Source organism: Macrotis lagotis, chromosome 8 (assembly GCF_037893015.1).
Source record: "Macrotis lagotis isolate mMagLag1 chromosome 8, bilby.v1.9.chrom.fasta, whole genome shotgun sequence".
NCBI lineage: Eukaryota > Metazoa > Chordata > Mammalia > Peramelemorphia > Peramelidae > Macrotis > Macrotis lagotis.
This window is the reverse complement of record NC_133665.1, coordinates 75197287-75212455: the sequence shown is the minus strand read 5'-3', so window position 1 is coordinate 75212455 and position 15169 is coordinate 75197287. Positions and strand designations below refer to the sequence as shown.

Genomic DNA, 15169 nt, shown 5'->3' with positions numbered 1-15169 from the left:
TTATTTCTAAAATACTAGTGCTTCAAAACCTTGAAAAAGAGTTGACTAGTTGGAGCAATGGATAGAACATCAGTCCCGGAGTCAGGAGGACCTGAGTTCAAATTTGAACTCAGACATTAATAATTACCTAGCTGTGTGACTCTGGGAAAGTCACATAACCCCATTGCCTTGAAAAAAAAAAAAAAAAACAAAAAAAAAACCTTGAAAAAAAATACAGTTTCCTCTCCTCCCATAATAAAATTCATCACATTTTATCTAATTTTTATCTAATTAATTTCTCTTTTTATTTTTTCATTTGCATCATCATTCCATGAATTTAGGTCATCATATTCTTTTATCTGGATCAATAGCATCATTGTCTTAAAAGCAAATGGGAGCTTAGAAGTCATCTTGTCCAACGACCTTGTTTTAAATCTCCTCCATACTCTCAGTAATACAATCCAACAGTGTTTTGCACATTCACAATAGCCCATAGTTAAAATGAAAATCATTTTACTAATAGAAAAGACCTTGGAGGGGAACCAGGAGACAACAGAAAAACAAATACAAAAAGGAAAGTGTGCAGTTTTTAGGTGTCTCCTATGTAAACCTTTATATTTTTTATTTTATAAATATTTTCTTCTATTTTCTGTCATTTAAAGTATGAAATATGGGAAGATAAAAATTTAGTGGCAATATCATTTTGCTCAAATGGTATCATTGTCATAGTAAAAGTAATTTGGAATCATAGATTTGTTCTTCTAGAGTCAGGCACTATGTACAGTAAATTGACAGCTTGTCTTGGTGCCAAGAATACTTGATTTCATCTGGAAAAGTTGTGAACTGATCCAACCATTCTGGAGAGTAATTTAGAACAATGCTGAAAGGACTGTATAATAACTATGCATACCTTTTGATCTAGCAATACCACTGCTATGCCTGTATCCCAAAGCAATCATAAAAAGGGGTAAAGTGTTAACACATACAAAATATTTTAACAGCTCTTTTTTAAAGGCAAAGAAATGGGAATTATAGGGATTTTCATCATTTGGAGAATAGTTAAACAAGTTATGGTATATGAATGCAATGGAATACTCTTGCACCATAAGAAGTGATGAACAGGTAGATATCAGAAAAACTTGGCAGCATATTAACTGATGATGACTGAAGTGAATAGAACCAGGAGAACATTGTACATAGTAAGAGCAACACTAAGTGATGATCAGCTATCATAGAATTACCTCTTCTGAGCAAAAAAAATGACCAAAAGCAGTTCTAAAAAACTTGGCATAGAAAATGTCTTCTGCATGTAGAGAAAAAACTATGGTGTCTGAATGCAGATCAAACCATACTATTTTCACTATTTTGTTTCTTGTTTTTTCTTTTGTTTTTTCCTTTTTTTGTTCTGATTTTTTTTCATAAAAGGACTAATACATATAATATGCTTAACAGGATAGAACCTGCATGAATCTCTATCAGATTGCTTTCTGTCTTAATAAGGGGGGGAGTGGGGGGGGGTGGCTAGGTCATGCAGTGGATAGAGCACCAGCCCTGAAGTCAGGAGTAGCTGAGTTCAAATCCAGCCTCAGACACTTAATAATTACCTAGCTGTGTGGCCTTGGGCAAGCAGCTGAACCCCACTGCCTAGCAAAAAAACCCAAAAAACAAAAAAAGAAGGGAGGGAGGAAGGAAAATATATGCAACTCAAAATTTTATTAAAATGAATATTGAAAATTATGTTTACATTTAATTGGAAATTCAAAAACACCATTAATATAAAAAGAATTCTTGGTTTCAGATTTTAATTTTGATACATACATATTAACATGTGATCATAGCAAGAATTGCAAATGGAAGGTATTGATTAAATACTTACTATGTTTAGGACTATGTAGTAGGATTATAAATAAAATAGTGAGAGAGTAACTATTTTCAAAGAGAGTTTATTTTCAGTAACACTGATTCTGGAGTCAGAGGGTCCCCAAGACTTCCAATGTTGTGAGTTTTAGTATGTCATGATTTTCCTAGGTCTCAATTTACTCATAGGAAAAATGAAGGAAATAGATGTATTCCCTGCCCATGCTTTATCTGTGGTCCTACATAATACTAAATCTCTCAGATCCTAAGGCAAACTTACAAGATTATAAATTATACTTAAATTTTCAATTTGCCTCAATGGAGGGACTTCTAAAATCATGAAACTTCTCATAACAATGAAATAATAATCTATACAAATACACATACCCACAATGGAGAGGATGTTTGAAATCATCTTGAGACCACATATTTAAAGTGAAAAAGAGATGTAAGTCAGGGGTATTGGCCCCGTGTTTTATTTATCAAATTGATGACCAGTTCATCTAAGAAAACTTCTGTCTAGTGTATAATAGAAAAATAGTTTCTGCTTCTGTATATGTGTGTGTGTTTAAGAAAGATTGACAGCAAAATAAATATTTTTAAATTAATATTTTATTTGCTTTCCAATTATATACAATAGTAGTTTTTACCCATCTTTTTCTGTAAATTTTTGAATTTTACAATCTTTCCTTCATCATCTGTACCCTCCCCCATCCCCCCACAGAAGGCTGTCTGGTAATATTTACATTGTTTCCAAGTGATACATTGATCAAAATTGAAAGTGTGGGGGAGAGAAATCATATCCTTGAGGAAAAAGTAAAATATTAGAGATAGCAAAATCATGTAGGACTTAAGAAATAAAAAAGTGAAGGTAGTAGACTTTGCTCTTTGTTTAAACTCCACAGTTCTTTCCTGAGTAGAGATGGTATTCTCCATCACAGGCACTCTAAGATTGTCCCTGACTTATTGAACTGATGAAATGAGCAAGTCCAATAAGATTGATCAGCGCCCCCTTGTTGCCATTAGGGTGTACAATGTTCTTCTGGCTCTGCTCATCTAGCTCATCATCAGTTCATGGAAGTCTTTCCAGGCTTCTCTGAATTCCCATCCCTACTGGTTTCTAATAGAACAATATAGTACCATAACATACATATACCACAATTTGTTCAGCCATTCCCCAATTGACAGACATTAACTTGATTTCCAATTCTTTGCTACCACAAATAGGACTGCTATGAATATTTTTGTATAAGTGATGTTTTTACCCTTTTGCAAGATCTCTTCAGGGTATAGACCCAGTAATATTACTGCTAGATCAAAGGGTGCACACATATTTAGTACCCAGATTTCCCACAACCCTTCCAAAATTGAAGATAGACCATTCTGGTCATATTGGTCAACCTGATAGGTGTGAGATGGTAGTGCAGAGCTGCTTTAATTTGCATTTCTCTAATTAGTAAAGATTTAGTGCAATATATCATATGTATGGATTGCTTTGGTTTCTTCATCTGTAAATTCCCTTTCATATCCTTTGACTTTGTCATTTGAGGAAAGGATAGTTTGTTTTTATAAATTTGACTCAATTCTCTTTATATTTTTAAAATGAATCTTTTGTTTGAGCTACTGGTTGCAAAAATCATTTCCTAATTTACTACATTTCTTTTGATTTTGGTTACTGTTTGTGCAAAAGCTTTTTAATGTAATGTAATCAAAATTATCTGATTTGTTTTTAATAATGTTTTCCATCTATTCTTTGGTCATAAACTGCTTCCATTTCCATAGATCTGACAAGTAAACTATTCCTTGATCTCCTAGTTTGCTTATAATATTGTCTTTTATGTCTTAATCCTGTACCCATTTTGATCTTATCTTGGTATAGGGTGTGAGATGTTGATCTAATCCAAGTACTGACATACTAACTTCCAATTTTTGCAACAACTTTTATCAAAGAGAGAGGTCTTATCCCAGAAGGTATACCCTTTCAGTTTATCAAACAACAAATTACTATAATTGTTTCCTGCTCTCTCTCTTTTGCACCTAGTCTATTCCATTGATCCACTACTCTATTTCTTAGGCAGTACGAGACAATTTTGATGACTGATGCTTTAAAAGTATAATTTTAGATCTGGTAAGGCTAAGGCACCTTCTTCTACACCTTTTTGTCATTCAACCTCTGGATATCCTTGGCTTTTTGTTTCTCCATATGAATTTGGTTACAATTTCTTCTAGCTCACTAAAGAAATATTTTGGAACTTTGATTGCTAAGACACTAAATAAGTAGATTGATTTAGGTAGAATTGTCATTTTTATTATATTAGCCCAGCTTATCCATGAGCAGTTGATATCTGCCCAGTTATTTAAATCTGATTTTATTTGTGTGAGAAGTATTTTGCAATTGTTTTCACAAAGTTCCTGAGTCTGCGTTGGCAGGTAGACTCCAAAGTATTTTATATTGTCTGAAGTTATTTTAAATGGAATTTCTCTTTCTAGCTCTTGCTGCTGTATTTTGTTATTATGCTGATGATTGATGAGGTTTTATTTTATATCCTGCCACTGCTAAAGTTGCTTATTTTTTTGGTAGTTTTTTAGATGAATTTTTCGGATTCTCTAGGTGTATTCATCATGTCATCTTCAAAGAGTGAAAGTTTTGTTTCTTCCTTCCCAAATCTAATGCCTTCAACTTCTTTTTCTTCCCTTATTGCTGAAGTTAACATCCCTAATACAATAAATAGTGAATAGTAGTTGTGATAATGGGCATCCTTGTTTCACCCCTGATCTTATTGGAAATGCCTCTAGCTTATCGCCATTGCATAAAATGATTATTGATGGTTTTAGATAGATATTGCTAATCATTCTAAGGAACAAACTATTTATTCCCACGCTCTCTAGTATTTTTAGTAGGAATGGTTGTTGTATTTTATCCAAGGCTTTTTAAGCCTCTATTGTTATAATCATATGATTTGTTAGGTTTATTATTTATACATTCAATTATACTAACAGTTTTCCTAATGTTCAACCAACCCTGCATTCCTGGGATAAATCCTGCTTTGTCACAGTATATTATCCTAATTATAACTTGTAATCATTTTACTAAGATTTTATTTAAAATTTCTGCATCCATATTCTTTAGGGAAATTGTTCTATAATTTTCTTTCTCTGTTTTAACTCTTCCTGGTCTAGGTATTTGCAGTATAATGGAGTCATAGAAGGATTTAGGCAGTCTTCCATATTCACCTAAATTTTCAAAAATTTTATAAAGAATTAGAGCCAATTATTCCTCTAATGCTTTACAGAATTCACTTGTGAATCCATCTAGCTCTGGAGAAATTTTCTGAGGGAGTTCAATGATCACTTGTTGAATTTATTTTTCTGGATAGGGTTATTTAGGTATTTAAATTCCTCTTCACTTAACCTTGGTCATAAATATCCATTTCACTTAGATTATCAAATTTATTGGCATCAAGTTGGGCAACATAATCCTGATTTATTACTTTAGTTCCCTCCTCATTGGTGGTGAATTCACCTTTTTTATTTATGATACTAGCAATTTAATTTTCTTCTTTTTAAATCAAATTATACAAAGGTTTATCCATTTTATTAGTTTTTTTTCATAAAACCAATTCTTGGTTTTATTAATTATTTCAATAGTTTTCTTGCTTTCAATTTTATTAATGGTATGTGATTGAGGGGTTTTGATTTGTACTTTCTTTGTTTTTTTTAGTTGCATGCTTAGCTCATTGATTTCATCTTCCTCTGCTTTGGTATGCTGTCTCATTATTGTCATTATCAAGGATGAAATCATTAGTTCTCTCTTTAATTTGTTGTTTGATCCACTCATTCTTTAAAATGAGGTTGTTTAATTTCCAATTACTTTTAGATCTGTCTTTCCATGTACCTTTGTTGCACATGATTTTTATTTCATTATTATATGAGAAGGAAGTATTCAACATTTCTGCTTTTCTGCATTTGATTATAAGGTTTTTATGTCATAATACATGGTCAATTTTTGTGTAAGTGTGATTTACTGAAAAAAGTATATTCTTTTCTATCCCCATTCAATCTTCTCCAAAGGTTTATCATGACTAGGTTTTTATAATTCTTTTTTATGTCTTTAACTTCTTTCTTGTTTTTTTTATAGTTTGATTTATCTAAATATGAAAGAGAGAAGCTGAGATCTCCCACCAATAGGATTTTTTTGTCTATGTCTTCCTCTAGCTCATTCAGCTTCTTCTCCAAAAGTTTGGATGCTATACCACTTTGTGCAAACATATTTAGTATTGAAATTGTTTCATTGTCTATGGTACCTTTTAAGTGGATATAGTTTCTTTTTTTCACCCACAATATTCCTGTTTATTGCCAGACTTCATTATTTCTGTCACTTCTGATTTTTATCTCCTAAATATTTAACCAGGGGAACAGAAACAGAATGTCTAAGCCTGTAGCATTACCTCTTCACAAAATTCTTCGTCCTCTTGGACGCAAGATCCACTATAACTCACCTTCATAGAAACTATTCTGCATTTGAAAGTCTAGTGTTCTGGACAACAGCAGAAATATCAGAAATATCACAAAAACAATTCCTTTCTTTGGTATATAGAGTCAGGAGAAGTATTTACAGTGTGGGAAATAGAGAAACCCAGTCTTGGAATCAGGAAGACCTCGGTTGTAGCCTCACCCTTGATATATATACTGGCAGTGGGACCCTAGGCAAAAATACTAAACTTCAGACAACTCTCTTAAGGCTTGGAGTTGAAGGGGAGTTACTGTTCTGTATGGGTAGAGGAGTTTCCTATACCAGGGAAATCATAGGTCCAAGACCAAAAAGAAAAAAAAAAAACTAATAGATTCCTATAATGTCAGAGCCAGAAGGGAAGTCAGAACTGAGAGGGGCCTAAACATAAAATACAAAATGTTAGTACAGAAAGGATCTTTGAACAATAAATTATAAAATGTGAAAACAGAAAGGATTTATAGAAACAGAATATTGACCATTAGAGCTAAAAAAAGATTTTACAGAGACCTCATCCAACACAAACTGAGACCCATAACATCAAAATTTGTTTTGCTTGACTATGGTTTTGTAATGGTTTTGTTTTTCTTGCCTTCTTCAAGTAGGAGGCTGGAAATGGGGAATGGAAAATGAAATAAAATTGAATTTTATTAAAAAAAAAACCTGAGGCCCAGAGAGAGTACATGATTTGTAAGTTGGTAGCAGACCCAAGACACAAACCCAGGTTTTCTGTTTCAAATTCTTTCTCCTCAGTATGAATGAAGACTGGCTGTATTCCAGATGTGGGTGATTCATTCATGGGCAATAGTTCTAGCTACCAGGTTCCTCAGTTTTCCCTCTGGGATAACTTGAGCTGAAGAGTTTCTCTTTGATGGGCTAATCTCTCAAGTTCTTTGTCATCTGAAGTGAGCAAAAGTTTTCCTCTTTCTAGACCAATTCTCTTCTTAGGAATCTCTCTTTGTGTTGGTTCTTTGCTGTATTATAAAGCTGATTTGGTAAATTAGTGTCATAACCAAAGAGAAGACAACAATCTCCATTGCCAAAGGGCCCAAGGCCTATCCAGCCATCAGATATAGGGTACTCTGTCCCCAAGTCTCTAAACAGCCTCCTATGTGGATCAAGCTTTCTGCCTTCCAGGCTTTTAGATTCTGAGTCCCATATCCACACGTGGAGATAAGAACATTCCATTATTCCTCTGTGACACAACATGAGACTGCAAATTGTTCCAGATTTGGATTGGAGCTGCTGCATTCAAAATAGGTATTTTGGGGACCAGTCTTTGTAGGAATGCACCCCACAGCACTCAAACTTCTTCTGTATGTAGTCAATGAGATTTTGTATATCCAGGTCATCCCAGTCTCTAGCTATGGCTTTTCCCATGAGAAATGCAGCCTTATCCTTCACAGGGCCAGAGAAGAAAAAGGACATTCCCACAGCCATTATCTGGAGCAGGGAGAATAGTAGCATCATCACAGCAAACATTTTCAACAACAAAGGGATATCCCTTTGGGCACCACTACAATCAATAAAGATTATTGTGAACATGAGGACCCCTACTACAATTACACTGAGAGAGGGCTCTGCCAGAAGGGAATCCACAGCACCTGATTCTTTAGAGAGATTTGCATACAGACCCACAGCTATCATTAGACCAATGTTCACCTTCTCATAGAGGGATACAACTTGCACTCAAGTGAGTAAATAAAAAGCAAGATGTAGTTTCCTACCTTATCTCTTTTTAATGATATCTATTTTAGCAGCTACTTTGTCTGAGATAAAGTCTGCTATCCCTGCCTTTTTCTCTACATCTGAAGCAAAATATATTCGACTTTAATCTTCTACCTTTTTTTCTTGTTTTTTGCAAAGCAAATTGGTTTAAGTGGCTTGCCCAAGGCCACACAGCTAGGTAATTATTAAGTGTCTGAGACCAAATTTGAACCCAAGTACTCCTGACTCCAGGGCGAGTGCTTTATCCACTGTGCCACCTAGCCACCCCTCAATCTTCTACCTTTACTTTTTATGTATCTCTCTGTTTCAAATGATTTTCTTGTAAGCAGCATATTGTAGGGTTCTGGTTTTTAATCCACTCTGCTATTCGCTTACATTTTATGCGAGAGTTCTCTCTGTATATATTTTTCTCCTTTTTTAACTTTATCTATAAACCCCAGAATTTACTTCTGAATACCACCTCCCCCCTTTCCCTTTGATCCTGCTTCCTCCCCTTCCTTCTGTTAGGTCTTCTTTTCCTCCCCCTCCCCCTTTCCTCTTTTAATATTCGAAAGGTTAATAAGTTTCTTTACTTAACTGAATGTGTTTATGTTAATCCTTCTTCGAGCCAAATCTGATGAGAAAAAGATTTAGGTGGTTTTCACCTCCTCCCTTTCTCTGATCTATGGCAATAGGTCCTTTGTACCTCTTCATGTAATGTGATTTACCCCATCCACACTCCTCCATCCTCCCATCACTTTACTGTACCTCCTTTTTAGGGAGATATAGTTTTAAAATCATTCTGAGTCCCAGACAAGTTATGAGTGTCCATTACTTCTGCCTAAGTATATTCTCTTTAATAGTTACAATGCTCAAGAGATATCAGAATCTTTCTCCCAGGTGGGGACTTAGCCAGTTTCATCTTATTGAATAACATTTTTTTCTTTTCCCTTCTTTACCTTTTCATGTAACACTTGAGTCTCCTGTTTGAAATCCAAATTTTCTATTTAGCTCTGGTTCTTTCATCAGGAAAAGTTGTATTTCTCCTATTTCATTAAATTTCTATCATTTACCCTGGAAGTGAAGGCTGTTTTGCAATATAGTGAATTCTTGGCTGCATTCCAAGCTCCCTTGCTCCGTAAAATATCATTTTCCAGGCCCCTCAATTCTTTTTGTTTTGCGGGTTTTTGCAAGCCAAATAGGGTTAAGTGGCTTTCCCAAGGCCACACAGTTAGGTAATTATTAAGTATCTGAGACTGGATTTGAACCCATGTACTCCTGACTATAGGATGGGTGCTTTATCCACTGCATCACCTAGAAGCCCCTCCTTCAATTCTTAATGTTGATGTAGCCAGGTACTGTGTAATCCTTACTGTGGTTCCTTGGTATCTAAATTGTTTCTTTCTGATTGCTTGCAGGATTTTCTTTTTTCTGATAGTCCTGAAATTTGTCCACAATATTCCTTGGTGTTTTAACTTTGGGATTCCTTTCCAGAGAGGATTGATGTATTCTTTCAATAGCTATTTTGCCCTTCCATGATATCAGGGAAATTTCCCTTCAAAAGGTCTTGAAATATTGAGTCCAGGTTTTTTTAAAATCTTCAATGTATTCAGGAAGCCCAATGATTCTTAAGTTGTCTTTCCTCGATCTATTCTCTAGGTCAGCGCTTTTGATGATTAAGTATTTTATGATGTCTTCTATTTTTTATACTTTTTTGATTTTGTTAAACAAATTTTTGTTATCTCATAAGTCATTAGTTTCCACAGATACCATTCTTTTTTTTAGAGAAGAGTTTTCTTCATTTACCTTTTGCAACACCTTTTCCAATTGGTTAATTCTCTTTTGAAGGAGTTTCCTGTTTGTCCAGCTATGGCTTTAAGAGTATTATTTTCTTGTTGAGGGATGTTAATTTTTTCTGGGAACGTATTAATTTTCTCATGGGTTTCTTCTCCCAATTTTTCCAATTGGTTTTTAAACTCCTTCCTCATCTCTTCTAAGAAGTATTTCTGGGCTGGAGACCAATTCATATGCTTCTCAGTTCTACCTCTCTCTCTGAGTTAGGGTCTTTTTCACCAAGGTAGTTTTCAATGGACCCCATTCTACTGGCCTTTCCTCATTTTCCTAAGATCTTGTGTTGGGGGGGAGGGGCTGGTTCACAGACCTTTGGTTTTGAAAATTATAGAGGCTTTGCTGACTGGGATTTTTAAATCCAAGTTGGCCGGCCACTGGGGGTGCTAGAGGTTTTCTCTGGAGTGTATATAACCTTGATTTGTTGCCCACTCACTAGGTCTGGGGGTGGGGTGTGGTGAGCAACAGTGTCTGAATTACCCTTGAGCAATGTGGGCTGGACCCTCAGGCTATGTAGTTAATCTTATATTCACTCAGTACTGAGAGAGATATGCTGCTCACACCAGAGTCTGTGAGGGGGAGGGGGGGAAGGTTGTTATTGTTTGTGCTGGGAAGAGTCCTTCTCTTTCACAGGGATGGGGTATGGATCTCAAATGGAATCACAGGGACTCTGAAGAAAATATGGGGATGTGGACTTGGTCTTCCATGCCTGTGAAGCTGACCAGATTGATGTCAGCTGCTTTGGAGCTCTCCTGCCTGCTGCACTGGAACCCTCCTTTGTTGCTGGAGCTCTCCTGCCTCATTACAAAGTCAAAAGCTTCCACAAACATTCTGAAGTTAATCCAGATCTCACCCCACTGCCCCATGCTGGCTCTGTGCTATCTGCCCTAAGCTCATCAATATTCCCCTAAGACAGACCCTGTTGGTACATGTTCTTCTCCTTTGTTCTTCGCTGGATTTTGTGGATTTGAATTCTGTTAAGAGGCTCATTTCACATTAGTTCTGAGAGAAAACCAGGATATCATAGCACAGTGCCTGACTTTCTCATCATCTTGACCAGAAGTCAAAATAAATATTGAATAAAAGCAGCAGAAGAGGGGACGGCTAGGTGATGCAGTGAATAGAGCACTGGCCATGGAGTCAGGAGTACCTGAGTTCAAAGACGACCTCAGACACTTAATAGTTGCCTAGCTGTGTGGCCTTGGGCAATCCACTTAACCCAATTGCCTTGCCAAAAAAAAAACCTAAAAAAAACAGCAGAAGAACTTTCAAATGGAAGATCTGATGAAATTTAAGACTCATACACACACAAGTGCATGCACATATAAAATTTATTTTTCTAAATGTTAATGAGAATATTTAAATACCCAAAATGAATGCATATAAGTATATTTAGATATTTTCATGTAAATATATGTGTGCAGGCATATATAAAACTGTGTATGTTTGTAGATGTGTTTATGTACCTATAAATACCACCACTATAGTATGGAGGCACTTGTGAAGTAGTCTTGTGTTTTTAATTTCCCCCATAAAGCAAGGTTAAATCTGCCTTCATCTAATATTTCTAGTTCAGACTTTTCCCAGGTAAGATACATCCTGTGGGAATTCATCAAATAATTTTTACCCTGAAAGATTTCAATAATTAAATTGAATTTACAAAGAGCAATCTCATCATCCTTCTAATCAGCAAGGCACCCTTCAAAACCTTGACCTTTGAAACCATCAGCAACAATTTTTGTTCCTTGAGTCCTTGTAACACGGGTCTTGCCAGTACTTTGAATGTTGGACAAAATTGGTTCTTTTACATCATACCCATCCTACTTTGAAAATGGATGAATCACTTTCTTTTTGACTTCTTTTTTTGCAGTCTTTGTTCATCCACAATGATCCCATTCTGGAAGACAAAAGCTCTCTTTGGTTTTGAAGTATCTGGATTTCTGATTTAACTTGTTTTGGGGAATTTTGGGTGAGAAATTTCTCTCATTCAATAAAGAATGGTAAGTGTGATGTAATTTATATATCTTAAAATTTATCTGAAGCTGTAAGAAGTTAAGAGGGATTATGTCACTCTCTTTTGTCAATGAATGAAGTTGAATCCAGTACATGTGTGATATGATGCTCTATTTGTTAATTAAGGTGCAAAATAAGTAAGTAGGCTAAGAGAGTCACCATTATCAAAGTGAACAATCTGCACATTAGACAAATGTAAGAGAATTTGCTTATGAATAATTTAGACTACTTCCTTCTGTTCATAGAGGTCATATATTTATTGAATCAAACCCCCATAACACACAAAGAACTTGGCATACAATCTATACAGGAAGAAATGTTTATGAACAATGCATATGTCCTATGGCATAGAACTGGATAGTCATTTCATCTGATGAATTTCTGAGTACATAAATATTAGACCCTGAAGATAGACAGTGAGCATGTTCAAAAAGAATGAATACTTATGGAAGATTTAGAAAACTTATTTTATAAATTTTAATGAGTTTTCAATTATTGCAATCTCCCATAGCACCAAAACCCATGTTGAAAAAAGTTACTCTTTTTTCTTTAATTTATCTACATATTCCTAAAATATTCTTCTTTAAGAGTAAACATAATATCCCCACTCCCACAAAAATAAAAAACTTCATGAGAAGTAAAAGAAAGCAAAAAAAATGTGTTTCAGTCTGTTCTGATATCATCAGCTCTATGTCAGGGGGATCATTTTCTTTACCATAAGTCCATTATAGTAATTTCCATATTTTTCCACAGTTGTGTTGCTGTTTGTAATTCCCTCCATCCTTTCCTCCCAACTACCATTTTTGTACTTTCTCTCTACTTTCACTCTGTCCCTCTTCAAAAATGTGCTGTGGGGCAGTAGAGTGGTGCAGTGGACAGAGAACCAGCCCTGGGCTCAAAGAGGCCCCAAGCACACATCCCACCCCAGAGACCCAACAACCACCCAGCCCCGTACTACTGGATAGACCACCCCATCCCAGCACCTTGTAAAAAGTAAAGAAGAAAAGGTGCTATATCTGACTTTCCTCTCCTATGATCTACCTTCTCCTCTATCACCATCATCCCCTCTCCCTCCTTCATCCCCCTTCTCTCCTTTTTCTTCAAGATGTCTATACCCTATTGAGTGTGTATACTGCTTCTCCTCTGAGACATTTCTGATGAGAAGGAAGGTTCCCTCATGACCCCTCACCTTCCCCCCTTCTGTACCATTGCATAAACTACATGAAATAACTTAGTCTATTCTACCTCTCCTTTCTCTTACTCCTGGTACATTTCCCTTTCACCCATTGACTCCATTTTTACAATATGTTATATCTTCAACTTCAGCTATCTACTGTGCCTCATCTATAAAAGCTGCTTCTACCTGCTCTATTAGATGAGAAGGTTCATATGAGTATTATCAGTATCATCTTTCCATGCAGGAATACATGCAGTTCATCATCATTAAGTCCCTTATAATTTACCCTTCTTGTCCGCCCCCTATATGCTTTACCTGAGTCTTGTACTTGAAGATGGAACTTTCTGTTCAGATCTGGTCATTTCAACAAGGAACATTTGAAATTCCCATGTTTCATTGAAAATCCATCTTTTACCCTAGAAGAGGATGTTCAGTTTTGCTGGGTAGTTGATTCTTAGTTGCATTCCAAGCTCTTTTGCCTTCTGGAATATTATATTACAAGCCCTATAAATCATTAATGTAGTTGTTGCTAAGTCCTGTGTGATGGTGACTGCACTTCCATGATACTTGAATTGTGTCCCTCTGGTTGTTTGTAATATTTTCTCTTTGACTTGAGAGTTCTGGAATTCAGTTATAATATTCCTGGGGGGAGTGGGGTTATTTTTGGATCTCTCTCCAAGGGAGATCAGTGGATTCTCTCAATTTCTATTCTGCCCTCTGCTTCTAGGATATCAGGGCAATTTTCCTGTAGAAATTCTTTAAAAATGAAGTCAAGGCATTTTCCTGATCATGATTTTCAGGTAGTCCAATTATCTTTTCTGGATCTCTTTGCCAGATCGGTTGTTTTTTTTTCAATGAGATACTTCACATTTTCCTCTAATTTTCCATTGTTCTGTTGTTGATTTCTTGAAAAGTCATCAGCTTCCTTCAGCTCTATTCTACATGTGAAGGATTTGTTTTCCTCTGAGAGCTTTCTTATCTCATTTTCCATCTGTCCAATTCTGCTTTTTAAAGCATTCTTCTCCTTAACTTATTGAACTGTTTTATCCATTTTTGACCTAAGATGTTTTTTAACATGTTATTTTCTTCGAGAATTTTTTTTGGATCTCCTTGACTAAGCTACTGATTTCATTTTCATGTTTTCCTGCATCTCTCTCATTTCTTTTCCCAATTTTTCTTCTATTTCTCTCTAACTTGATTTTCAAAATCAGTGTGTAAGGCTCTGACTGCTGTCCTGGTCTGTTGAATGACCACAAGCTCTCCCCTCTGTCCTGGGGCTGTGATGGGGGTCCCTGCTCTATTGGGGGGGGGCTAGACTTCAACCAGGGTCTGAATGAGGTCAAAACCCCAGAGTCCTGGTCCAGGGCAGAGGACCGATTTTGGCAATCTACCTCTACTCCCTTACCTTCCATTGGCTGAGCATTGAGGTTACAGCTGCCTGGAGGCTCCTAATGGGAAGCTCCTGCTGTGCTCACTTGGCAGAGGTCTCCCTGATGATCTTCCAAGTTGTGGTTGGTGCTCCCTGGAGTTCAGGTCAGGAAAATGTATCTACTGCTAGGAACTGCCACTCCCTGGCACCCTCAGGCTATTCCCAGGGGCCTGAAGTTCTTTGCTCTGACAAGGCATCCCTCCAATCCTGTCCAGCAGTCTTCCCGCTATTTTCCAGGTTGAGGGTTGGAGAATTGCCTTACTGGATCTTTCTGTGGATTCTGTCTCTTGATAATTTAGTCAGAGTCATAATTTTAAGACTCTTGAAATATTTTGGAGAGAGCACCTAAGAGAGGCTGTACTACTGTCGCTATCTTGGCTCCATCAAAAAAATTATTCTTAAAGAGATTAATTTCCTGCGTAGATCCAAGATAGCAAAGATAAATTAGGAAGTTATGAGTTTTTCCCAGTTTCCCCTCTGAAAAAATTTTAGATGATGGTCTATGGAGCAAGAAAACTCACAAAAAAGAAAGAGTGAAACATTTTTTTGCTCAAGATGTCTTGAATAGACTTCAGGAAAGATATGTCTCACTTGCATAAAAGGGAAGCACAACCCAATGCATGTTGAGAACAGGGAAACCAAGAGGAGA

The 15169-nt window shown here is 36.2% G+C and overlaps 1 pseudogene; it reads right to left on the bottom strand.

Moving 5' to 3' along the window:
* Positions 1 to 7290: 7290 nt before the first annotated feature.
* Positions 7291 to 10767, bottom strand: LOC141496483 (tetraspanin-33-like; annotated as a pseudogene).
* Positions 10768 to 15169: the final 4402 nt, after the last annotated feature.